We start from the raw sequence: 11,413 nt of genomic DNA, 5'->3' as shown, positions 1-11,413 counted from the left end.
AACCCTTGCACAGGCTTGGTGCTAACTTTTGCAAATGTTGGGAGTAGGGTGACCAGATAGCAAGTGTAAAAAATCGGGACAGGGGTGGGGGGTAATAGGCTCCTATATAAGAAAAAGCCCCCAAAATCAGGACTGTCCCTATAAAATCAGGACATCTGGTCACCCTAGTTGGGAGCTACAACAGTAATTGCAGAGCTCACAGGCTGTTCTGATGAGGCTCTGGGTGACCACAATTGCCACTGGGTTCAATGCACAATGGAACAGGAGTACTTGTGGCACCTTAGAGACTAACAAATTTATTAGCGCATAAGCTTTCGTGGACTACAGCCCACGATCCACGAAAGCTTATGGTCTAATAAATTTGTTAGTCTCTAAGGTGCCACAAGTACTCCTGTTCTTTTTGCGGATACAGACTAACACGGCTGCTACTCTGAAAAAATGCACAATGGGTCCATGTATTTGCAACCCACACTAACGCAGTGTGGGTCTTTACTACCCTCTAGTGGATATGCCAAGTATGAGCCTATTACAGCCTTTGAACTTTGCACTAGGTTTAACTTCCTTGAAGGACACCCGAGATGTTTCCTTGGTCATAAGGAATAGTTGTTAACACTGGTCACTTGCTAGAGCTGGTTCAAAAATGCCAATTTCTTTTTGGCAGGAAAGTTTGAAAAATTGTTGTTTTCCTAAACGTCTCGTGATCTTTTTGGCCTGGTCCCCACTAACCCCCCACTTCGGACTAAGGTACGCAAATTCAGCTACGTTAATAACGTAGCTGAATTCGAAGTACCTTAGTCCGAACTTACCGCGGGTCCAGACGCGGCAGGGAGGCTCCCCCGTTGATGCCACGTACTCCTCTCGCCGAGCTGGAGTACCGGCGTCGACAGCGAGCACTTCCGGGATCGATCCCAGAACATCGATTGCCTGCCGCCGGACGCTCCAGTAAGTGTAGATGTACCCTTTGTAAATTTTTTTTTTAAATGAAAAACCATTTTCTGTAAAAATGAGGTTTTCAAAAATATAGGAGTGATGGGGGTTATTGAAAAACCAGAAAATGTTGATAAAAATGAAAATTTTGACCAAAATGCAAATATTTGTAGGAAAAGTATTACAGTAAAAATATTTTGACTAGCTCTGTTGCTTAGTTCTAAGCTAGTTCACAAGTTGTGCTGGTCAAATATATGTGACTAATGCATCCAATTATTTCCCTCCCTTTTTAATATTGACATTAGTGTCTCTGATCCATCCCACCTCTCTACACATAATCCTGGAAAAACCTGACTGGATGGGGACTTAAGCTCCTCCCCTGATGACATCACTGCTATTTGCATGCAAAGCAGATGCAAATAACATTTCCTCCCTCTCTGTATGATGCTTTCTTCTATAGGGGAGATTTTCAAAGGCATAGAAGGTAGCTAGGCACCCAGCTGATTGACTTTCAATGGGAGTTGGCACCTAACTGCCCTTTGAAAAATCTCCCCTACATTGATTTGGCTAAAGATGCTACCTCGCTGCTCCCTAGTACAGAGTGAATGTGTGTGTGTGCATGTGCATGGAGGGGACTCACTGACTGGCTAGAACTCGGATTACAACTTCTTTATTGACCTTGTCCATGGGATTTGTGAGGTCACTACTTCACGAAGATGTAACACAAGCTGCTGAGGCTAAAGGGGTGTGTCCAAATGGCAAACTTCCAGGCAATTCCCACTTTCACAACGGATACTTAAAACAGCTAAACAACCTGAGGACTTCAGACCCCAGCGTTCTTCTAGGAACGGAGAGCTCCGACTAAGCCTGATTTTCTTTCTTAAAAGCACAAAGCTACATATTATCATTGAGCTTTACATGCCAGGAGAGATTCACCAAAACCCGTCAAACTGAGTGTATGAGGTACACTTCCTAAATTAAACTCCCTGCTCTAGCAAGAGGGCCCCCTTCATGCAGCACCTGGCAATAACACTTTATATAAAGGGGGAAAGGATCAGCAGATACTTTGGGGTCTTGACGATTTCAGGGAGGATATGAAGGATTTTTGTTTTAAGAGAACACACTTAGGTGATTGCATGTTGTTTCCAAAGAATCACCACATCCCGTTGTTATCTAGTATTGCTTCCAGTGTTCTCTGCGTAGCACTGCTTCAATTTAGTAACTGCCTGTTGGGGACCTCCGGTTGTTTTTCTTGGGTTTTGTGCTCTTTGCAACTTTACCTTCTCCCACAACAGTATTTAGAAGGAACCTGAAGTTGCTAGATGAGGCACTGAGATTTTTAGCCAATTACCCTCTTTTTTTTAATAAGCCCCCTTACCCTAGTACAGTTATTTGGAATGTCACCAATAACATGAACTTGTTCATTCTGATCACAGGGGAACTTTTTATAGCACAGATTTACTTGCAGCACGTAACTGGAGCGGTGTGAAACTTATATCATGAAACCCAAACCACCCCGCCCCCAAGCTTTGAGGAGGTTCAGATTAAAACTTTGTAACTTTTTTTATTTTAAATTTTTTATTTGTTTTATTTTTATATATTTTTATTATTATGTATAGATAATATATAATATTGTTGTTTATTATTTGTTTAAACCCAGAACCAGACTCATCATTATCATGCTGGATTCTGGCCCATGCTGGTGCATTCCTGGCCACAGAGTGGGGGAAAGCAGCCAAAGGCAACGTGAATATATTGGAGGCTTTGGGGGCCAGTGGCTACAGAACTTGGGGAGGAATCAGGGCAGTTTTGTCAGCCCCCCTAGAAAATAAAGATGGGGAGAGCAGGCCAGCTTGCCACAGAATGCTAAGCACAAAAAGGAGCCATCTAGTAATTCCCCAAGGACATACTGGACAGGAAGCACAGGGAGAACTGGGCAAAGACCAGTGAGCAGCCCCCAGTCCAGTCAGATGACGACAAAGGATACGGGGAATGTCTCCCTCTGGGCCTTCCGAAGACATGAAGTAGGGGCATCCTCTCCCCCTATTTCCAATGAGGCCAGGTGAAAGTATGCTCGGAAGAGATACAAAGGATTTGGAATAAATTGTACAAGACTTGACAGTTTAGGCATTATTGCAATCTGAGTTTTCTAGTTTGAATCGCAGTAGAAGGAGACCATATGACCTGAACCCAACGCAAATCAAATCCCGCCTGAGTTTCTTACAGCTACATGCAGTATGTAATTTTTTAGTACTTTAGGGACACGTGTTATACATCAGAACCCTCTGTGACAGAGTTACTATGGTTGAGCAGCCTAGGAAGAGACTGGGGATTTTCCAAGAACCTTCCCTTTGGCTGGACTTGACCTGAGCTCAGATTTGTCCTGTATGGTTGGGACTGGCTCTCTAGGGGCCAGCAGGGCAGTTTGTTGCCTCTCTTATGGCATACAACTGGGAGGCCCCAGGTGTCCAGCCTTAAAAGGGTAAGACTCTAAACATGAATCATGACATTCCCTGTAGGAGTGAGTGTAAGAAATCAGTCAATCAATGATCAAGGAAGCTTTGGTCTGATGAATTATTAGAGCTTTGACAGTATGCTACAGATAATAAAAGAATAACAATAGCGACTTCAAACTAGTGGTCCACCTCGTTTAGTATTCTGTCTCTGACAGCGATCACTGGCAGATGCCTCAGAGGAAGGTGCAGGGAACCCCACAAAGGACAATTATGAAATAAAAAAATAACACACACACACCCCCAATAGACGACTTTTTTTTCCTAATCCTGGGCAGTCAGTGGTTGGCATTTATTGCTTGAACCAGAAGGATTTATCTCTCTGTTCCTCCTGCCACAATCTCAACTTTACTGTGGCTTACTGTGACTAACTGCTTTAGTTGGAATATATCCTTAAAATGCAACATTTTTAGAACTGGGGATTTAATCTTTAATCTCAGCAGTTGTTTTTTCACCCTGCATTAAACTTTGATGGCCACCACAGTACGCTGCAGATATTGCCTATCGCCTAAGCAATCATTGTCTTCCACAGAATTACTTAAAGTAAATCATGGACACATTAATGCATGCCTGGATGATGTCTTGTGTCCAACAGAGTAATTCTTCTAAAGGTAACCTCTTTAAACCTTATGTTTGGCATTCAATAGGTTGTGAATTTTGCTAGCTTTCAAGCTAAGTGAATACAAGAAATGTAAATGTATTACTCATGCGCTGGCTAATTTGTATGCTTGTTGCTTTCCAATCTCCCTGCAAATTCATTTAAGTTTCTTTATTCGGCCCGTAAGATATTTCCTGGCTCTTCCCCCAGAATGTCATGGACCAACATGACACCACTAGCTGGGGAGCCATAGTGTAGTCTGAGAGCCAGGCAGTGAGCTGGAGCTCCAGTTCATACAATGCGAAATCAGTCACTCAACACAAAGTATTGACAACGAACCGTGAAATTCAGCACAAGGTGTAAGTTTTGCTTGGCAGGTGCTCATGTAGACACATTGAAAACAGGGAAGTGGAATTACTGGTGATCGGGGGAGCTTAATGGACACAAAATGCAGCTAAACCGGGGCTCAAACTGGGAAGATGAAAAATCCCATAGTGGAACTCTCAAGTTCTACCCACAGACCAAACTCCACCCACTTGAGATGTCAAAATGAGACTCGAGCCACAGTCAAATGTGCTGATCTTCACATTTTAATTGCCCCTCTCCTTGCTTCAATGCTTTGATCAGCAGTGAAATAGGTAATGTCAGCGTTTAAATTACTGTCCTGGCGCATCCGACTAATGCTGCACTGAACTGACCACAGGCAGATCGTACTGCTCAGACCTATTGTTTCAGGCTGTCTGTGGATTTTGTAACATTGGTTATACTTGGGGTCATGCTTTGAAGGTTTTCACAACCATAAGAGCTGCAGACTTGTTTGAAATGAAAGCTGAGATTCTGGAGAAAGGATAAAGAGTGGCAGGTTTCTGAGGTAGCGTGATGCAGCCTCATCTGAGTCTTGCAAAAGCCTTCCAGGCATCAGTAGCAACTCAGAACTACAGTAGGACTAACTGGAAACCTGCTCATAGACCCCAAGGATTGATGAGCTTTTGGAGAATGAACTGGTCCGCTGTCCTGGAAGTGATCATCCATCCTGAGCAGGGCTAAAGTGCACTGGCAAGGGAAAGCTGGTTTGACAGCTTCTAGTTTGAATGACACAATGGAATTGAACCAGGAACCTCCAAAGGTAGATCCATGAGCCGCTATAGCTTGAGCTAAAACTCATTTACTAATGTAACAGACTCCTAGCCTCTGCACATCGGGCACACAGAGGGACCCTGTAAAACATGCTCACCAGTGTATTACATTTGCCCTGCTCTGTCTGGCCTGTACAGCAGTTGGGTTGTGGATGGAGGACTCCAGCCTCCAGGGCTGTAAAGCCGGCTTCTCTCACCAGCCTGTGATGTTTTGTTTTACTTAAGAATAGGGACTAGAGTCACAGGTACCCTCTGGCTTCTCTGTGCCACTCCCATGTTGCAAAGCAGCCATACACCTACATTAATTGGACAGGCCCTAACATAAGTCTGCTTAAGCCATGTAATCATGCCTATAGCCAGTATCCCTCCTCATGCCTTCCCTTCCTGCTGTATCCTTATTCATCTGCCAGATCCATCACTTAGGCCCTGATCCTGTAACTGGATCCAGGCTAGGGGATATTTACACCTGTGTGGAGCCCCACTGACCTCAGAGGTGCTCTTGTTGGGTCACTCTGCAAGATTGGGGACTAAGATTGTAAACTCTCCATGGCAGGGACCTGTCTTGTAAGGGGTTTTGGAGAAGCACCTAGCATACTTGTGGCACGGGTGCTATAAAATGATGCATTATTATTGCTGCATGTCTTGGTTCCTGTGATTCTCAGTGACTAGGAGTCTGCTCTCTGTCCCCACCAACCTCCTTCTCTCGCCATCACTTAGGCCCTGATCCTGTAACTGGATCCAGGCTAGGGGATATTTACACCTGTGTGGAGCCCCACTGACCTCAGAGGTGCTCTTGTTGGGTCACTCTGCAAGATTGGGGACTAAGATTGTAAACTCTCCATGGCAGGGACCTGTCTTGTAAGGGGTTTTGGAGAAGCACCTAGCATACTTGTGGCACGGGTGCTATAAAATGATGCATTATTATTGCTGCATGTCTTGGTTCCTGTGATTCTCAGTGACTAGGAGTCTGCTCTCTGTCCCCACCAACCTCCTTCTCTCGCCAAAAGATACAACATCTTTGAGGAAAGGTAACCATTGTCCAACCAAGATGAGAAAAAGAGTCCAGAGGGGGGGACCCAGCCACGGAGGTTGGATCCAGATCCAAACTTCCTTGGAGTTCAATGATTCCTTTGATTTGGCAGGTTCCTTAGAAGGAAGCCACCATATTTTGCTAGCAGTCCAGCTCCACGTGTGAATGTTGTGTGATTATCAACACACTATCGCAGTCTCTACAGGTCACTTGCTCCTTTAAGCCAAGGCTAGGAATCATGCAGCACTCACTCGTGGACCCCACGGGCCATTAGAGTGGTGGTTGGCTTTCTTGAAAAGCTGTCAGCGCTTGTTTTTTGCAAATCCAACTTGGCAGCAAGGCTGGGAATTTGGAGAGGATTCAGATGTAACATCCATGTATTTTAATAGCACGTCAGGAAGGATTTACCTCAACCTTTAAAGAGGAGCATATTAAAAAAAAAAGTACAAATGTGGGGCCAGATCTTCAGCTGGTGTAAACTGAGGTATCTCCACTGACGTCAATGTAGCTATGTCACTGTAGCTCACAGCGACTGAGGATCTGGCCCAGACGTGCGCCAATAAAAATCTCTTCACGTGAGTCTTTGCCTGCTCATATTAGAGGAGATCTTCACCTTCTACAGAGGGATAAGCTTAATTCTCCCACAGGTACTCATTGTATTCTTCCACAGTACTCCTTTATGGAGCTACAGTCAGTGACCGGAGGGTTGGCTTGGTTTGTTCTGCTTATTACATCTGGAGCGTAATTTTCTTTGCTTTCAGGGACTGACTCCCACAGTACTTATTCCTGGAAACATTCACAGTACGTCTTTCCTGCCAGCAGTGGGCTTTCACCCCATCCCTTGGGAACAATGAGAAATGATGTGTCCGAATGTACAGGCTTCGCAGAGTACTTGGCTCACCACAAGGACCCCAGGGACAAGCGAACAAGTAGATTACTACAATCCACAACTCTCTGGCTAATCTTCTGCTGTTCTTCACTTCCCCAACTGTGGTATTGGTCATTCTGTCTGGGCCTCTTTCTACTTCAGGAACTGTGTCAGATTACCAACCACCACCCATGAAAAACTGCATGATTTGGAGTCTTACAATGAAATATCATCACTATGGTGAAATCAGGATTTTACCCTCCTGCTTCTGTCAGGTCCCTGATTTTAAAGCAGTGGCAATTCAGTACAAAATGGCTGTAAGACCCCAGCTTACTAATGAAACCCCCCTTCCTCCACAGTTCACCAAACAATCCCAAATCTTGGAGCAAGAGCATGGTTACAAAGTCAAAGAGCCTTTCCTCACAACCACAACCCTGCTCTCCATTTCCTCCTATTCATGCCACACCTCAAGACACCTTTGCCCACCACCCACACTATTATTCTAATCAGGTTCTCATACGGCTGTCATCACACTATCCAAGTACCTTCCAGAAGTGCACTACGCCACCTGAAAGGTATCTGGCACATTTGGGGCTCTCTCTCCTTCACTTCCCCAGGAAAAAGTAGAGGGTGGAATTAATTTCTGGGTGTCTAAAAATAAATGTAGTGTATTATATGTCCACGCAGCTCAAGGAAGCATACCTTGCTCTTAGAGCAGAAGGTAGTGAGGTTTGTGATGGCTCTTCATTCCTGTGGGAGTTTGTTCCACTGTCTAAACCCCAGGCACACACGAACACCAATCCAACTAAAGAGTTTTGCAGGGAACAATCAGATTTTCATCTCTTGCTTATTCTTTTCTCCATGTATAGTGTACCATCTATAACCAATGCCCTCTGCCACCCCTAAACCTTTCCAATGAAATCGCTTGGCTTAAAAAGCCATTTTTTCAACGCTTCTCTTTAAAACCAAGTGAATTTAATGCTAGAAAAGCATGCTACAATGACAGCTCTGGAGAACAGAGCCCTCGGTTTAGCTAAAGAATGGCTATGTCACAAATAGCAGCACTGAACATCTTACCCACCACCAAAGCTAATCTGGACGAACCAACTTTGTTGGCAAGAGTCATACATTCCATGCTCACTCAGTCCTTAGGTTCCCTGATGTGATTTCCAACAAGGGGACCTGATTAATACCAATTGTGTGCGGGGGTTGGGGGGAGGCAGGGGGTTGTGCCGTGAAGATTTTTCTTGTAGGACTAGTATTGAGACTACTGAACGCTTTCAAATTGGCCACCCAGATGGTAATGACCTTTGGTCGTTATTGGCATGGGCTGGATTTGACACCAGAAGTAACTCTTCTGAATAGATGAGTTGAAATCGTCTGAAGGGGTGGTGGGTGAGGGAGGCAGGATGTGGCAGGGAATTGTTAGAGAGATCCCTGAGAACTACTGGTTGAGCACTTCCATGTAATTATTCATTCTGCTTAATTTGCGGGTGGACAAGATAAATTGTCCATGGACCGCACATTCTGGAAGCAGCTCCTTCCTGACAAAACAGACTCGGCCTTAAACGTTCACATAAATGACGGCAAGCAAAGAAAATTCCTCCTGTCAGATTGATCATCTCAGCCTAGAATTCTTGTGTGGACGCCAGAGCCGACGGAAATGTAAACAAAAATGGTACTATTTCCCAGCTTAGATTCATTTCCATGGTTTTTTCTTTATCTCTGTTGCGTGTTTTATGCTTGTTTTTTTCAGTTAATTTGGTGCTTGTGGAAGATAGCGTAATGACAGTTGTGGGAACTGAAGCGCTCTGCGTGACAATGCAATGGGTACAGATGGCAGTGATCTAGTGGAGAGGGTGCTTGACTTGGAGACTTGTGTTATATGCTCAGCTCTACTGCTGCTGGGTCATCCTCAGTAAGTCACTTCTCTGTATGGGGCCCGGGCTACTTGTTACTGTGTGTTTGCACAACGCCTAGCACAGGACAAGGAGACTCCGATTGTAGCTGGGGCCTCTACGCACTATCCGAATACAAATAATAAACAACACATTGATGGAATTACACAGGGGTGAAACTGGTATTTTGCATCCCATCTTTTTTGAACCATTGGCTGCTGACAAGGACTCTTAGGCAAACAGTGAATATTTTCTCTGTAATCTCAGTCCTTAAACTGGTGATTGTGATTCTAGTTTGGAATAATTTAACCTTGATTTCCAAGATTTTAAAATAAACATGACCCAACATCACTCAACAAAGATGTCACCATTCTTCCAACGCGAATGTCTGAGCCTAGCACATGCTACATTAATTTTATTTTCCTTCTTTCATCCTGATTAAACTGTCCACTAGTAATTCTTTGCCTCTAGGCAAAAGCCAGTACAATTTTGTCACTAATAGGAATTGAGTATGAATGCATAGAAATACATTTAGATTAGCAATAGATTTCACATTTCATGCCACTCAAATTAGCAAGTGGATGTGTTATTGCCGGATTTCTCAGGCACTGGTACGATTTTTTGCATATACTCTTAATTACATATTTCCTTCTACTGTAAAGCTGCAATATACTGTAGATGTGCCATACATTATTTCTGTTTGAAATTAAAAATGTTCCCATGCCTTAGCACATCCATATCATGCCCAACTCTGCTCTCATGAGCTAAGCAGGGTCAGGTCTCATCAGTATTCGTACAAGAAGTTGTCAGAAAAAAGCTCCTAGCATATTACAGGGAGTGGAGCTCGATAGGGTAGCCGAGCAGCTAGCGTTCTGGCTGAGGACTCAGCAGAACTAGGTTCTAGTCCTGGCTCTGTCACTTCATCTTCCTGTGCTCTGGTTTCCCTACATGTAAAAGGAGGACAATGTTGTTCCCCTCCTATGTAAAGTGCTTTGACATCTTGAGCTGAAAACCCCTATCTAAGAGCTAGGTAGTATTAAATTATTATCATTTTCTCTCTGAGTCAGGCCCCACTATAGCATTAGGGGGCACTGTGTTGTTGGGTACCAAGCCTGTCTTGCCCCTCATGTAGTCACGTGCACCTGTGTAAAGAGCTCCCATTCTGATCTGAGAGCATTTTACACCCACTTGGCAAAGGGCTCAATAACTCCACAGGGCACAAGGCAGGGGAGAATCAGGCCTTCCATCTTTTAGAGGAAATGAGAGGTACTGAGCACTTGGGTTCAGGAAGGTGCTCAGGGCACCATCGGTGTGAAGAGGGGCGTTAGGCTGATGGCTTGCCCAAAAATTACCACATGGTATTTCCACTCTATTCTGAACACTTTCAACACTGAAGAATGATATTAAAAGTGTCATTTTAATATGACCCATGCAACGTTTTGTAGTGGCCCGTGTCAAATGTATGGATTATTGCACATATTTGCATAAATATGCAATACATTAAAATAATCCCATGACACTACTCACCGGAGGCTATTTAACCCTGGAGTCCTGGCTACCTTCCAGTTGGGGTAATTGCATTCTGCTTGCCTAAACTCCACGAGCAGTTTCAACCAGATCTAGCATTCTTCTGCACTTTCCATCCTGAACAGTTTTATATGGTGCACAACTAAACTGTTTCTGCATCTCACCCTAGAAGTGGCTGCATTTATTAATATTTAGGAGTGGATTTTCGAAGAGGTTTAACAGAACCAGGCACCCAACTCCGTGGGAGTTAGATGCCTAATTATGGTAGGCCCCTTTAAAAGATGCCCGTATCAGCAATCACACTACACAGCTCTTTACACATTTGGAGTGCGTTACAAACATGAATCCGTCCGCACGGCACCCTGTGAGGCAGAGAATTATTTATTACGTAAATGTTGAGGCTGCACAGTGTCAGAGTACACCGAAGCCCTAGGGTGCCATTAGCGTGCCAGGTATACGTGACGCGGCGGCAAGCATTGTAGGCGCTTCAGAAGTTACGCCTTGTAGGCTCTATCCCTGGTGGGTCCCAATAATCACTCAGACACATGACTAAGGGAAAGAGTATTTTACCAGGGCTGTCAGGAAAGGGACGGCTGCAAATACCTTGGTACAAAGGTTTAAATAGTTACAGTTCAAAGTGAGTGATAGCGGTTCTTGTTTGGGCCCCTGGGGCAATCCAGTCAAGAGTCAGGGCTCTTCAGGCCTAGTGCCTGGGGTGCCCTCTCCAGCCCAGTCTCTACTCAAATAGGAGCCTTTTGGTTTCCAAGCCAGGCTCAGCCAGTGTCTCTCATTGGGGCCCCTCTGCACTGGCTCCTTGCTCAGCTGCTGCTGCTCCCCTACAAGTCCCACACAGACCTGCACCCAGCTGTAGTGTCTGGCAGTCACAGTCTGATCTGCACACAGCTCTGCATACACT

The sequence above is a fragment of the Chrysemys picta genome, chromosome 2 (assembly GCF_011386835.1).
Source record: "Chrysemys picta bellii isolate R12L10 chromosome 2, ASM1138683v2, whole genome shotgun sequence".
Taxonomy (NCBI): Eukaryota; Metazoa; Chordata; order Testudines; family Emydidae; genus Chrysemys; species Chrysemys picta.
Note: the sequence above shows the minus strand (reverse complement) of the source record.